Below are 16,003 nucleotides of genomic sequence, written 5' to 3'. Positions count from 1 at the left end.
AGATGGAAAGACACCACCTGAAAGGAGAGGTCCTGGGTTCATCCTCTGGGTTGGGAAGATCCCCTGGCGATGGGAACTCAAATACTCAAGTATTCTTGCCTGGAGAATTCCATGAACACAAGAGCCTGTCAGGCTATATAACCCATGGGGTCTTCAAGAGTTGGACACAACTGCGCAACGTTCACTCACTTTAACCAGGGAAAACACACCCCCTTCCCTGATTGGTCCTGGGTGTAACCAATCAGGCACATGCTGACACCATCCCATATTCGCATAGGGCCAAACCTGGGAAAATTCAGCAAGTAAAGCATTAGCCTACAATGCAGGACACCCCAGTTGGATTCCTGGGTCAGGCATATCCCCTGAGAAGGGATACGCTACCCAGGCCAGTATTCCTAGGCTTCCCGGGTGGCTCAGACGGTAAAGAACCGGCCTAAAATGCAGGAGACCTGGGTTCGATCCCTGGTTTGGGAAGATCCCCTTGTGATGGGAACTCCCACTGCAGAATTCTTGCCTGGAGAATTCCATGAACAGAAGGGCCTGTCAGGCTATAATCCATGGGGTCATAAAGAATTGGATACAACTGAGCAACTTTCACTTTCAGTTTCACCAGGGAAAACACACCCTCTTCCCTGATTGGTCGGTCCTGGGTGTAACCAATCAGGCACATGCTCGCACCATCCAATATTTGCATAGGGCCTAACCTGGGGAAACACACACCCCTTGCTCGAGTACTCCTGTGTAACCAATCAGAGGCATGTAAGTACTGTCACCTATTTTGCATAGGGCATAACCAATCAGGCTCCAGGGTGTGGAGACCAAAGGTATAAAGAAAGAAAGCCAGAATAACTTCGGTTTCGTGCGAGGTTACAGCTGTTCTGAGTAATAAGGGTTAGTTTCCACTGGAGCCGCCCTTTGGGCTGTTCGTGATGTGAGCCGCCAGTGGAGATCCCTTTGATGTGAGCTGTCACCGGAGCTGTCCATAGCTTGAGTTGTCACTAACTGGCACTTGTCTTTCCCTTAGGTCGAGCTGTTAGTAACTGGCACTGTTCCTAGGTCATACTGCCCCTAAGGTGAGGTGTCAGTAATCAGTTCTGTTCCTAGTTCAAGTTGTCAATGTGCAAACTTAACTGCCTGTGTTCAGTTGTGTTTTTGAGTCTATGCAATCCTATAGATGGTAGCTCGCCACACTCCTATATCCGTGGGATTTTCCAGGCAAGAATACTTGAGTGGGTGATATGCTCTCCACTAGGGGTTCTTCTGGACCCAGAGCTAGAACCCACGCCTCATTTTTTTCTGTGTGTGTGTGCATTGCAGGCGGATTGTTTATCACTGGCACTACCTGAGTACCCGGGAAGAAATTATAACTGCTGTAAGTAGTTTTCACTAACAATATGACTTGTTGCATGCTTAATAAAATCTTGTTTGTTTGAGCTGCATGTTATCCTTGATTCCAAACTTGCTCTAGTCTGCAGTATGAGAATGGCCTAAGAACAAATTGCTAAGTTACGTTGTGTTCATCTTGTGGCCAGCCCTGAATAACAAGGTAAAGAATCAGAACTTGATTCTCTAGACATTAGGAAGGAACAAAAATTTTTTCAGCAGAAAGTGGGGGCTTACCGGTAAAGAATCTGCCTACAATGTAGGAGACACAGGAGATAGGGGTTCGATCCCTGGGTTGGGGATATCTGGAGGAGGAAATGGAAACCAGTATTCTTGCCTGGAGAATTCCTTGGACAGAAGACTGGGGGATCAAAGGGTCAGACACAACTGAAGCAACCAAGCATACACACACTTTCAGCCTAGATGTGGTGTAGAAAGGTGATTGCCTTACCTTTTCACCTCCACCATGCAACAAGTAAAGATAGTAGTTCTATTATATAAATTAGCTCTGCAGACAGACAAACTTTGGGCCAGTTTCTTACTACTGTTGGGCACTTCTGAGGCATCTTCAGGTACTGGTTAAATGTTTGATTCCTCAAAGAAAAGGGAAAAGAAAGTGAAGTCGCTCAGTAGTGTCCGACTCTTTGCGACGCCATGGACTGTGTTTACCAGGTTCCTTCGTCCATAGGAATTTTCAGGCAAGAGTACTGAAGTGGCTTGCCGTTTCCTTCTCCAGGGTATCTTCCCCACCCAGGGATCAAACCCAGGTCTCCTGCATTGCAGGCAGATGCTTACCATCTGAGCTACCAGGGAAGTCCTCCTCAAGGAAGACTGAGCTTAATTTCCTATCTCTGCTATTATCTGTATTCTTTTTGCTGGACTGAGTTACTTTAAGGGTACTCTATACTCAAAATTTTAAAACAGTATAGTAGTAAAGGGAGTGATTTGTGGACTAATGTAAAATCACTAGTCTACAGCTGTGTAACCTAGATCAAGAAATATAAGTACTCCAAGGCTATCTCCTCATCTGTAAAATAATATTAAGAGTGCATATGTGCTCAGTTGTGTCTGACCCTTTGGCCTGCCAGGGTCCTCTGTGGGATTCTCTACACAAGAATACTGAAGAGGGTTGCCATTTCCAAGAGATCTTGCTGACGCAGCAATCAGATCTGCGTCTCCTGCATTGACAGGCAGATTTACCATGGAGCTACCTAGGAAGCCCATCAGTAAGAGTACCCAACATTACATAGTTCTCGTGGGTATTATATTAGCAAGGGCTTAAAACATAGTAAGTTCTAATAAGCAGTTCTTTCAATTTGTATACAGATTTTAGTGGATTTTTCAGAGTAGCAGATACAACATCATCTCTTTGAGAAAATATTTTCAGCAGGGAGCAGTGGCCATCAGACAAAGGAACTTCTCATTCATTCATTCATTCAAAGTTGAAGCCTTTATAAAAATCTTTTACCCTGAAATTCTTCAGGGACAACAGAGAATGTATTTTGCTTCTCCGTCTTTGGTAAGCTAACCATGTCTCTGATTCATTAGAGTCACAGGAATGACTGAAATATTTTGGTTTCTGTCTCAGTGGAAAGAAATATATTTCCTCTTTCCAGTGTAAAACACATATTTTTCTTTTTTTAAAAATCCTGTTAGATTATACTTAAGATAGTCATTAGTAACCATCAGAGGTGCCACACTTGGCTGAAACATTCATAAACCACAAAATTCTACACTGAAGGTTTAATATGACTCCATCCTTGAATCGTATTCCAGGAAAGCATCTTACAGGTGTCTCAGCACTGCCAAGGACTCAGTAGGACTATTCCTTCACTCCCACAGGGCTCTCACATCTACTTAGTACCGTTTAATATTGTCCCCCTTTGGCCTGGCCCATGACACATCCTGGTGAGAAAGCCCTGTAAACCTCTAAGGTTATGTAGTCCTCAAATCACATTAGACAATCCTGCTATGAATCGCTGGTGCAAATGCCCCAGGCATAGCTCGGGTTATGGAATCGTAACCATATGTTGCCACATTCACACCTTCAATTTCAATAAGCCAATGTGCCACATTTATTCCCATATCCAGAAACATGGGTTAGAGAGGTTATGAAGGGAAAGGAAAATGGTGCTTGCCAGTGCACAGAACAAGATATCTTAGTGGGAAAATACATAGCTCTTGGAGATCCAGATGCCTGTGCTTGATGACAATTCCATCACTTGCTATGTTATTATTATTTGGGGCAATTAACATCACCTCCTGGAGCCCTTAATTTTCTCATCTGGAAAAAGGGATAATAATAGTACCTGCCTTATAAGCTTGTTAAAGGGGATTAAAAGAGAAAAAATGAAAGCATAGCATATAATAGGCATTAAATAAATATATGATTATTTTTGTGATTTGCAGGTTTCCACTGTCAAACAACAGCACTTCTCAAGCTACTTCCTGTGTATAAACTCTGTAGTATTGCTACTAGGGACTGTAGAGTATAGAATGATTTTTTTTTTATGTTGCATGAGAAACGTGTGTGTTTTAAAGTACTGACCTTAAAAAGGTAAGACTGATCTTGGTCTCCCTTTGGAAAGGATTTTTGTCTCAATAGCTTCCCAGTCTTACACAGCATGTCACTCTTCAAAACCAACTTGAAATTGCAGTGACAGAACTCGCATACTGATTGCCCATCCTGAAATTTTCTTTCGCCCTAATAAGAGGTTTCCTTCTCCGAAGGAAAAGTTAATTCATATGTTAATCTGTATGTTACATGTTTAAAAGCTTGAATAATATTTTATGTACAGAAAAGACTTAATGGACTTTGCTCTCCTTTTGTTTTCCCTATTCCCCAATCTACTCACCTTACCCACTCCACTTCCAAACTGTAGCAACAATGTGTCCTGGTTCTGCTGCTTCCAAATGATGGTCATCAATCATTTCTAAATGTTTAGATGGCCGTTGATCACTTAATATGGATTCATAGTTGCCTATATCTTTATTACCTACATTTGGTATATGTACTCTAGCCATTTGTTGAGCTACTTAACTGATGGTGGTTGGTGGTCTACTCACTAAGTCATATCCGACTCTTGTGACCCCATGGACTGTGTAGCATGCCATGTTCCTCTGGCCATTGAATTTTCCAGGCAAGATACTGGAGTGGGTTGCCATTTTCTTCTCCAGGGGATCTTCCTGACCCAGGGATCAAGCCCTTGTTCCTGCATTGCAAGAAGAGTTTTATGGGAAAACATCAGGGATAGGAAAAAAAGGCCAAAGAGTATAATAATCAGCAATAAAACAAAAGATCTAGGCATAAATCATTACTTCTAAGCTCCTTTACATTAGAGCATTCATAACTATTTACATAAGTCATGATCATTTTGAAGACATTTCCACTAGAGAAACATTTTTTTCTAACTGTATAGTATATGAAAGATTTTTAAGGATGGTCTCAGAAAATGAACTCAATAGTACCTTTGTAAAAATGATTTGGGTTTCAGTTATGATATTTATCTATATCTAAATCTCCAAATCAATTTGGAAAAAATACATAAATTCCAGAACTGTGTGTGTTAAAACTACTCTTTATGGTAATGATGACCCAATATGCAAGACAACAAGAGACAGAGATGTAAAGAACAGACTACTGAACTATGTGTGGGAGAAGGTGAGGGTGGGATGATTTGAGAGAATAGCATTGAAACATGTATATTACCATATGTAGAATTGATGACCAGTGTAAGTTCAATGCATGAAGCAGGGCACTCAAACCTGGTGCTCTGGGACAATCCAGAGGGATGGGTTGGGAAGGGAGGTGGGAGGGGGGGTTTGGGGGGTTCAGGATGGGGGGACACACATGTATACCCATGGGTGATTCATGTCAATGTATGGCAAAAACCACAATATTGGAAAGTAACTGGCCTCCAACTAAAATAAATTTTAAAAAACTTTGTCTTTAATTACTTTCCCCAAACCTGGTTTGATGTAGATTAGTCTTACGTTATAAGTCCTATTACGTAGTACATGTTCCCACATTTTCTTAAATGGAAGCTACCAAATCATCTTTTCTAGGTATTCTGATGTTTTTAAAATTAGTGGGAATGACTGCATTACGCTATACAAACCATAATAGAAAATTATAATACAGTATAATACTAACAGTCCCAGTCAATGCTAAGTGACCCCAGTTCAGTCGCTCAGTCATGTCCAAGTCTTCGTGACCCCTACAGCACACCAGGCCTCCCTGTCCATCACCAACTCCTGGAGTTCACCCAAACCCATGTCCATTGAGTCGGTGATGCCATCCAACCATCTCATTCTCTGTTGTCCCCTTCTCCTGCCCTCAATCTTTCCCAGCATCAGGGTCTTCTCAAATGAGTCAGCTCTTCAAATCAGGTAGCCAAAGTATTGGAGTTTCAGCTTCAACATTAGTCCTTCCAATGAACACCCAGGACTGACCTCCTTTAGGATGGACTGGTTGGATCTCCTTGCAGTCCAAGGGACTCTTCAAGAGTCTTCTCCAGTAGCACAATTCAAAAGCATTAATTCTTCGGTGCTCAGCTTTCATTATAGTCCAACTCATCCATACACGACTACTGGAAAAACCATAGCCTTGATGAGACGGACCTTTGTTGGCAAAGTAATGTCTCTGCCTTTTAATATGCTGTCTAGGTTGGTCATAATTTTCCTTCCAAGGAGTAAATGTGTTAATTTCATGGCTGCAGTCACCATCTGCCATGACTTTGGAGCCCCAAAAAATAGTCTTCCACTGTTTCCCCATCTATTTCCCATGAAGTGAGGGGACCAAAGTGACCCCAGACTGGTACTTTCTGAGTTTTTTTAATGACTTCACTGTTTCCTTCACTTATACAAGTATAAGCTACCATTTCTTACTGTTGCCAGTTTCCCTTTAGGCAGATTTTCTAATTTGGTTCAAGCATTTGTTCATTCACAAATGTTTATTGAGTGTCAATCACATGTCAGACACCACAGTGGACATCGGAGATGTGACAATAAAAGATACAATCCCTAACATACCTAGGAGCCCACAGAGCAATGGAAGGACAGAGAAGTGAAGAGGCAAATATACCATGTGCTAGATGCTAAAACTAATCACAGGGTACTACAGGGACATATAATAGAGGTTATCTAATTTAGATGGGGTGAGAGGGAACAAGCCAGAGTTGTCTGTGAAGTCTTCTGAAGTTATCACTGAGCTGAGTTTTGAAGGATAATCAAGAGTTACCAAAAATGTAGCGGGTAAAGGATGATTGAAGATGGACTTTCCTGGTGGCTCAGATGGTAAAGAGTATATATGCCTGCAATGCAGGAGATGGGTTCGATTTCTGGGTCAGGAAGATCCCCTGGAGAAGGGAATGGCAACTCAAGCCAGTATTTTTGCCTGGGGAATTCCATGCACAGAGGAGCCTGGTGAGCTACAGTCCATGGGGTTAAGAAGAGTTGGACACAACTGAGTGACTTAAACTTTCAAGAAGACTGTACTGTAACATATGCTTATGTGGTAATCCAGACAAGAAGTAATGTGGTCTTGAATGGTAGTAGCAGTTCAGAAGGAGAGTAGGAGAGCGATGAGAGACATTTGGGAGGTATTACTCAACACAACTTAGTGATTCATTGGAATAAGGGAGGGGCAGAGTCTAGGAAAAAGCTTGATTAAAAGGATGACTAAAGGAATCATCAAGTTGCATTAAAAATACAGAAGTAGTGTGAAGAGAAAGATTTAGCTTGGAACATGTTAGGTTGAGTGGATATTTTCAGCAGGGAATTACATATATATGGTATCCCAAGTGCTAGAAACACAAAGAGATGCCAAGCTTTTACTCGGCTGTGGGTGAAAGAAACAGCAGACCAAGTTCATTTAATCTGTGCATAAAATAAGAGAAATAATTCTGACAGAGGACCTGAGGAGCTTCTGTATGAAAAAGTTTTATAACTTTTTGGTAACTGGAGAAGGAAATGACAACCCACTTCAGTATTGCCTGGAAAATTCCATGGACGGAGGAGCCCAGTAGGCTACAGGCCATGAGGTGGCAAAGAGGCAGACAATGAGTGACTTCACTTTTCTTTTTTCTTGGTAACAGCTTTTGTGTGTCTAACTGGCATCTTTAACATGTACAAAACAGTACTTTTGATTAGTTATTCTATTAGCTGCTGCTGCTGCTAAGTCACTTCAGTCATGTCTGACTCTGACCTCATAGACGGCAGCCCACCAGGCTCCCCCATCCATGGGATTTTTCAGGCAAAAGTACTGGAGTGGGGTGCCATTGCCTTCTCCGCACTCTGAGTTGCATCTTATTTTCCTTATAGCATTTGTCTCCTTATGAGACTCATTTTGCAAGGTGCTTGAAGGAAAGTTGCATGGCTCAAGGTAGCCTGGAGTTAAAACTCTCCTCCAGGTCCTCCCCACCATTCTAGGCAAAACAAAGAACTCTCACCCAAAGAAAAAATAGGCATTAGTTTGATTACACCCAGCTCCAAGCTGGCCCAGCCTCTGGCTGATCTCCAGAACTCCTTGCCCCAGCCATTTAAGAGAGAACTACTCCAGCAACCTTGCAGAAGAACAGGCCCCCTTAAGACAGTAGCTTTCTCTTAGATAAGTGCAGCAGTTCCCTAATCTGACTGCTGCCCCTTCTCACCTCATTAAAGGTCATCTGTTCTGTAGAATGCTAGTCTTGTTCTTTTTCTGAGCCTCGCCTACTCTAACTCTGTACCTTTCATTTTTGGTGCCAAAATCCAGGAGGTTGAGGTTCCTTCTCCACGGCCAGCTCTTTGGAGCGTGGAAGCCTGCTGAGCCCACTTTCCTGCCCGGGCTTTCAAGAACTCTTCAAGAGGACGCCCTGTGAGCGATACAAGTCCTATGTAAGGGCTTTATTGGTTTTCCACATACTCCGAGGAATATTGGCCTCTCTCTCTCTCCCTGGTTTCTCTATACTCTTTTTCTCAAGACCAACCAACTCCAGGACAGAGGCCTTTTGGCATTCGACTGCTTTACATACAACACTCCATTCAAGCCGGCCCCTAAATTAAGGTAAGATCCAATTTGGACAGTTTTCTAGAGGCACCCTAAAACTTAGTCCTCTCTGGGTCCCAGGGACCCCCAGCCTAGGGCCACTCTGTAGGCGATGGTGGGGGATGCTCCACCTCAACACAGAGCTCTTTTCTCATAACTACTATTGTGACTACGGGTCACGACTCAAGCTCCCAATAGGAGCCTCTGCTTGCCTTTCAATTATGGGGTCTGTCTCACCAGTCTGTCCCAAAGGGTTCCCCTCTGACCTGTGTTCTCAAAAATCTCAAGCCACTCTCTCTGACTGAACTCAAGGCTAGCCGCTTAAAACAACTCTGTGTACAGATCTGGCTTCAATATCAATTAAACAATCAATTAAACAACCAAAATCACTGGCCTGAGTTCGGGACTTTTGATTTCAGTATTTTATCAGATCTCACTAACTTCCTCAAATGGAATGGCAAAGGATCGGAGATCCCATATGCCCGAGCCTTTTGGGCCCTTTGGAGCAGGCCCTCCCTATGCAAGAACTGCTCCACCCATGAAGTCCTTCTATGCACCTTGCCTCCCAAACAAAAGGGCTCTTCAACTAACCGCCAGTCACGACCTTCCGCACCCCTCGAGTTTGACCCAGTGGACGAGCCCCCTCCCTATCTGCCACCCTGCCAACCCTCTCCTTCCCCCTCATCCAATTTACCTACTGACCCCAAAACCTCTCCTGACTCCCCCGCTACCCCATCTCCCTGACTCCCTCTCCCCTCCCTTCCTGCCACATGGTCACGTACCCAACATATGTTTCCCCTGAGAGGTAGGAGGACCAGAGGGCCCCACCCAAGTCCACGTGCCATTTTCATTGTCAGATATGAGCCAGATAGAAGATAAAGAAAAGAATTCCTGAGACTCTCCCAGGCCTATTACCTCACATGGAGTGACATATATCCCAAATGCCACTCTCACTCCAGATGAAAAAGACCGTATCTGGCAAGCAGCAAAAGCCTATGCCAATCACTTACATAACCAAGACTGAGATAGCCCAGTTGCTGATTAGGTGGTGCCTCAGTTAGATCCCCACTGGACTTACCAGCCCAATGACCCAGGTATCAAGAGACTCAATCATATGATTACTTGCCTTCTAGGAATGCAGAAAAATACTCATATCTATGTCAATTATGATAAAGTCAGAAATCACCCAAGGGGCAGACAAAATTCCAGCCTTATTCTTGGCATGCCTCATAGAGGCAGTCCAAAAGTACATCAACCTAGATATCACCACCCCTGCTGGGTTACTCTACCTTCATGTTCAGTTCATCAGCCAGTCCGCCCCTGACATTAGATGCAAGCTTCAACAACTAGAGAAGGGCCCTGAGACACCCCCCCCCAAAGAGACCTAGAAGTAGCCTTCAAGGTGTTCAATAATAGGAAGAAGCTAAGAGACCGTGAGAGAAAAGCTAAATATGCCCTTTTGGTGGTAGCAATTAAGGAAGAGATCAGCCCAGCCCAAGTCATCGCAGACTGGAACTTAAGACTCCCTGCCCCCGCCTGGCCTGGACCCTGCTTCCAATGCAACCCGTCAGAACGATGGGCAAAGGCATGCCCAACCTGTAGCCAGTGGGCACGCTGAAAGATGGACTGTCCCCAGGGACGTGCTGATGCCCCTGAAGAGGTCCCCACCTTCCAAACCTGGAAAATGGAATGTCCACAGAGACGCCCTGGTGCCCCTGGGGAGATCCCCACTTCTCCCCAGAACCCCAGCCCAACACTACGAGAGTTATTCCAATGACGGGGCCCAGGTTCCAGCCCCCCAGCCCGTGTTCCACAAGCTTGGAACTTAGGGTAGACGGGGTAGTGGCTGGAAAAAGGACGACCTTTATAGTCGACACTGGAGCTGCTTTCTCAATTTCCTACTCCAGCCTAATTCAAGACTCAGAACTCAAAATCAAGTGAGTCTGTGGAGTTCCCTTAAGGCCAAAAATCAGCACTCCATTACTCGATCCTCATACACTCATTCCTCATAATGCCTAAATGCCCAATGGCTCTCCTAGGGAGAGATCTATTATACAAGTTGGGAGTCTTTATTACCATACCCCCACCTCGATACAGTCTATATATTCTGCATGCAGATGGCACCTGGACAGTCCCTATCCCTCACCCCCGACTTGCCTTTGGATCTACCCGCCTTAGACCCCCAAGTCTGAGACACTGATCACCCATCCATAGCCAAACAGCCAAACATCATCCCCCAGTCAACATTACCCTAAAAGACCCCTCAACTATAATCACCCAACAACAATACTCTCACCCCAGAGGCCCACAAGGGACTTAAGCCTATCATAGACCATCTTCTTCAAGCCTCTATCTTAATTCCTACCCATTCACCACACAACACCCCTATTCTGGCAGTAAGAAAGGGACCAAATTCTTGGGGACTGGTCCGGGACCTGAGAAAAATCAATGAGGCTATTACGCTGACATTCCCAGTAGTCTCTAATCCTTAAACCCTTCTGTCTGCCATACCCTCAACTGCAACCCACTTCACAGTATTAGATCTCAAAGATGCCTTTTTCACTATTCCCCTCCACCCCTTCTCCCAACCCCTTTTCGCCTTCACTTGGCAAGACTCTGAGACTCACATTTCACAACTAACATGGACAGTTTTCCCCCAGGGGTTCAGAGAGAGCCCCCACTTTTTTGGACAGGTTTTACAAAAGGATCTACAGACATTCGATCTAGCCCCAAGTCATCTCCTCCAATACGTTGATAACCTCCTCCTTTGTAGCCCAACCCGAAAACTCTCCAACATACTGCCAAACTCCTTGGGGCCCTGGGATCCTGGGGTTATTGGGTGTCCCAATCCAAAGCCCAAGTAGTACAGACAAACGTCACCTACTTGGGGCTCTCCATATCCCACCAACAAAAAACTATTCCCGCAGACAGAATCCAGGCCTTAATTAACTGTCCACTTCCAAAAACAAAAAGGGAACTCCTGTCTATCCTTGGCCTCCTAAATTTTTTCCGTATCTGGATCCCTAACTTCTCCCTCATTGTAAAGCCGCTCTATGAGGCAACTAAAGGATGTCTGGATGAGCCCCTCTTTAACCCCTCCTCGCTGGCCAATCCTCTTTGCCAGCTCACCCAGAGCCACCTCTACACCTGCCAGATCACACCAGACAATTCTTTCTCTTTGCCCATTCCAAACAAGGACAGGCCCTGGGACTTCTATGTCAGCAGGCTGGAGACACCTGGGCTCCCATAGCCTATCTGTCAAAACAGCTTGACATGTGACCAAGGAGGTGGCCTCCCTGCATACATGCCATGGCTGCTATAGCAGCCCTTGTACCCGAAGCAAATAAACTCTCTAGACATGCCCCTTTAACAGTTTGTTCTCCACATACCTTCCAAGACTTACTATCACATCGGGCTTTCCTCTCCCTTCCCCCTTCCAGGGTGCAAGTCCTACATGCCTTTCTCCTCGACCCTCGGCTTTCATTTTCCCCCTGCTCTCCCCTCCCCGTCAGCTTATTACCCATGTCCTCTACAACAGACCCTCTCCTACATAGCTGCAGCCTAACAGTAGATCTTACTCAAAACCCCTTTCAACATTTAACAGATCAGCCCATCCTAGACCCAGATGCCCCACACTGGTTCGTTGATGGCAGCTCTCAAAAATCCCCACCCTCTGCAGCAGGATATGCCATCATCCAGGGGGACCTTTGCCACAATTACGAGACCCAGACAATTGAAGCTTCACTTCTGCCACCTCACACCACCTCCCAACAGGCAGAACTGATAGCTCTCACCAGAGCTTTGACTCTGGCTAAAAATCTAAGGGTTAACATCCACACAGACTCTACATATGCCTATAACATAACATCACTCAAACATCCTAATATGGAGAGAGAGAGGTTTCCTAACCCAAAGGGGATCTCCCATTATTAATTCAGACCTGATCCACAAACTTCTAGAAGCAGCATTCTTACCAAACAAAGCCGCCATCCTCCACTATAGGGGACATCAAAAGGGAAGTCTCATATCAGCCTACAACAATGCTGCAGACCAGAAGGCAAAAGAGAGAGCCCTAGCCCATCCCTCCCTTCAGTCCCCTGTCATTTTAGCTCTGACTCCATCCAACCCTCCCACCACCAGAAAAATCCTCTCTTATCTACACTCACTCTTTTTTTTTTTACACTCACTCTTTCATCCCTCATCCAAGATACTCCCAACAGTTCCTCTGTAACCACTTCCCCATATCCACTGCTGACCAACAATATTTAGGTAACTTTACCCACTCCTGTCAAACATGTCAATGTATTAATCCCAATTCCAACCTTAAACCTACTTCCTTTCCAATCCACCAAATGCAAGGCAGCCTCCCAGCACAGGATTGGCAGATAGACTTTACTCATATGCCCCCAGTTCAGTGATTCAGATACCTCCTGGTCCTGTGGACACTTTTTCGGGATGCGTAGAAGCATTTCCCACTACAAACAAAAGAGCCCACACTGTGGCCCAAATCCTCCTCACAGAAATTATCCTCAGGTTTGTGATAAGGGCCTGGAATTTACTTCCAAGGTCACCCAACGTGTCCAATTCTTACAGATACCCTGGAAATTTCACATTCCATATAGTCTCCAGTCCTCAGGAAAGGTAGAAAGGATGAATAGAATAATCAAAGAAACTCTTAGCAAATTAATCCTCAAGGTACATCTGGATTGGACTAAACTTCTGCCAATTGTTCTCAGAGTGTGGGCTTTACCCAGAAAGCCCCTGGGGCTGAGCCCCTTTGAGGTGATGTACGGAAGGCCCATGCTCCCTCCTGGACTCCCCGCTGAACCTCCTCCCATACCAAGCTTCCTACACTCCCCTCTGCTGGCGGAACTCCACAATGCCCTCTGGAAATTCATCAACCACAACCTGCCTGCCCCGACCCCCAAGCCCCCTTGCCCCCTTTACAAACTGGGGACATGGTCTAACTGGGAACATGGTCAGTCTGTCAGATAATCCCCAGGGTGACCTAAACCCAAAGTGGCAGGGACCATTCAAAATCATACTGCTTACCCCAACTGCAGCTAAACTCGAGGTGGTCACCTGGGCACACCTCTCTCACCTAAAACGGGTCACTTCTGATGCTGCACTGCCCTCCTTCACTGACCCGTATCAGGTCTCTCTCAAAGGGCCTACCTCCTTAAAAATGACCCGGCGACAACCTCTGTCGACCATCCAAGAAGACACTGAATGACCTGGACACTCTTCAACCTACAGCTGTTCCTGACCCAAAAGCTCCAACCCTGATATAACAGAGACATGCCTAGGCAAAAGCTTGTAGTTAATTCTTATCATGTTATTGAAATATATAACCCAGTTTGCCTGAGATGTCAGCCTTAGACAGATTAGTACAACTTAAAGCAAAAAAAGAGGGCAAAGAGACATTTTAATTCGTAAAGCAGAAAACTAAGATTTCTGTCTGTCTGGATATATATGTATGTCTCAGTATATGTCTGTCTCTGGATAATATTGCTGAAGTTAATTTATAAGTGAGCTAAACAACAGTTCATGGTTTCTGAAAGAAAGTAAGATGCATATTTTCAGTAAAAAAGGTATAAGAATTACATTTTATTAAGAGAAAAAGGAAATATGGCTTATAGATGGCTGTTTTGTGAATGGACAAAGTGATGAATACAGAAAGTATAGAAAAGGTTTGTGGCAAGTAGAAAGTTTTGTGCATGGTACAAGTGTCTTAAGACATTAAACTGCCTTTGCAAAAAAAAAATATGTTTCCATCCCATTACCCACTGGAGTCACCACCTGGGTACACCTCTCTCACCTCACCTCTGATCCTGTGCTGCCCTCCTTAACTGACCCATATCAGGTCTCTCTCACAGAGCTTACCTCCTTAAAAATCACCCGGCGACAACCTCTGTCAAGCATCCAAGAAGACACTGAATGACCTGGACACTCTTCAACCTACAGCTATTCCTGACTCAACTACTACAAGACCTCTGGACCAGCACCCTGACAGGAAGCTCCTTCGAAGACCTGGCCATGCTGGTGTCTCAACTGTGGCTTCAGGGAACCTTCTACAACCTGACTCCAGACGAAATTGGTTTCTTTACTCTCATTCTCTACATCCTAATGAACACTTTTCCTCCTCAGATTCAAGCAACCACCAACTTGGGACCTTCTGCCCCACACCCTGACTGGCCTCTTCCTGTCTCTAACTATAACTGCACTCTTAATCTTAGTCCTTGCTATAGGCCTAATAACTATCTCCCCTCAGGACTGGTCACTTATCCTTTGTCTTTCCATTGGTATCACCTAGGTTGTTAGCTGTGTTCTACTCCTAGGGTACTATTTCCTCTGCACTGCCTAACTAACAGAACCATGACTCCTCTGTTCCTTATCCTTGCTGTGCTCCCCAGCCTTCTGGCTAGTCCCTGCCCCTGCTCAGACACTTATTCCTATGTTCATTCCTCATGTTATAATACGGCTCCAAGACCATGCACCATGAACCTGGGGGAGGGGGGAAAGTCCAAACCCCTACTCACTGTTAAACTACAAAAGAGAGGAAGTTTCATGAGCACCTGCCATAAGCCAAATGGAAAAAAATACGTTTCTATCCCATTACCCACTGGGGGTACTCAGACGGGGGTGGGATACTAGATTAAAAGCAGAAAAAAAAAAGTTATAAAGAACTTAATTTCCCAGTTGCAGGCGACCCCTAAGCCTTATAAACACCTAGACCTCCTTTCCCAATTACGACCTCACATAAAACCTCACTCTGATAACCAACACCTTACCTGCCTTCTCAACTCTTCTAATTCTTCCAGTACACACGACACACATCCCAGTGTTGGATATGCAGGTCACGGTCTCCCTCACCATACATAGCAATTCCCTTACCCTCAACCTGGCTGTCACAGGACAACTATACCTTCCCTTCCCAACAAAAAACCACACAACTTATTGGGCCAGTGTCTGACAATGTCCTACTCTCAGTCTCTTCAAACCCAACCTGTATCAACTACTCTAGTCCCAACTACACTGGTCTTAACAAACTCCGCTCCTTCCTTCTGTTCCACTTGGGTTCTCTGGAACAGTACAAATAATTGCACCAACCTGGAATCTTCATTCTCTTTGGGACCTATGCATATTCATGTCTCCCTCTTGACACCCCCTGGACCTTGATCTTGGTCTTCCTGACCCCAGGTCTAACATTCCTCAAAGAAGAGGTAGAACAAATAGTCTACCCCCAAGGGAAAATTTCCCACAGAAAAAGACGAACTGTCATAGCCCCCTTCCTGATTGGTACTGGCATAGCAGCAGCCCTAGGCACCGGGATTGGGGGCATCTCAACCTCAGCCCATTTTTACTACAAGCTGTCCCAAGAACTTAATGAGGATATGGAGCAAGTAGCAGAATCCTTCATTTCAATACAAAGACAAATTAACTCGTTACCTTATGTGGCCATACAAAATAGGCGAGCCCTGGACCTTCTCATGGAGATGGCAATGGCACCCTACTCCAGTACTCTTGCCTGGAAAATCCCATGGGCAGAGGAGCCTGGTAGGCTTCAGTCCATGGGGTCGTGAAGAGTCGGACATG

At 44.9% G+C, this 16,003-nt stretch overlaps 1 long non-coding RNA gene across 2 annotated transcripts; it reads left to right on the top strand.

The window, feature by feature from the left end:
* Positions 1-565: 565 nt before the first annotated feature.
* On the top strand, positions 566-15,769 carry LOC123331882. 2 transcript variants are annotated; one of them, XR_006548685.2, is made up of 5 exons: positions 566-1,073; positions 1,318-1,372; positions 3,793-3,940; positions 8,135-8,425; positions 14,284-15,769. It is a non-coding gene; the product is annotated as an uncharacterized LOC123331882 (long non-coding RNA). The 2 variants fall into 2 exon arrangements; XR_006548686.2 differs by lacking the exon at positions 14,284-15,769 and having other exon boundaries at positions 8,135-8,452.
* Positions 15,770-16,003: the final 234 nt, after the last annotated feature.

This window comes from Bubalus bubalis, chromosome X (assembly GCF_019923935.1).
Source record: "Bubalus bubalis isolate 160015118507 breed Murrah chromosome X, NDDB_SH_1, whole genome shotgun sequence".
In the NCBI taxonomy this organism is placed as follows: Eukaryota; Metazoa; Chordata; class Mammalia; order Artiodactyla; family Bovidae; genus Bubalus; species Bubalus bubalis.
The sequence above is the reverse complement of the archived record's forward strand: the minus strand, read 5'-3'. Positions and strand labels throughout refer to the sequence as shown.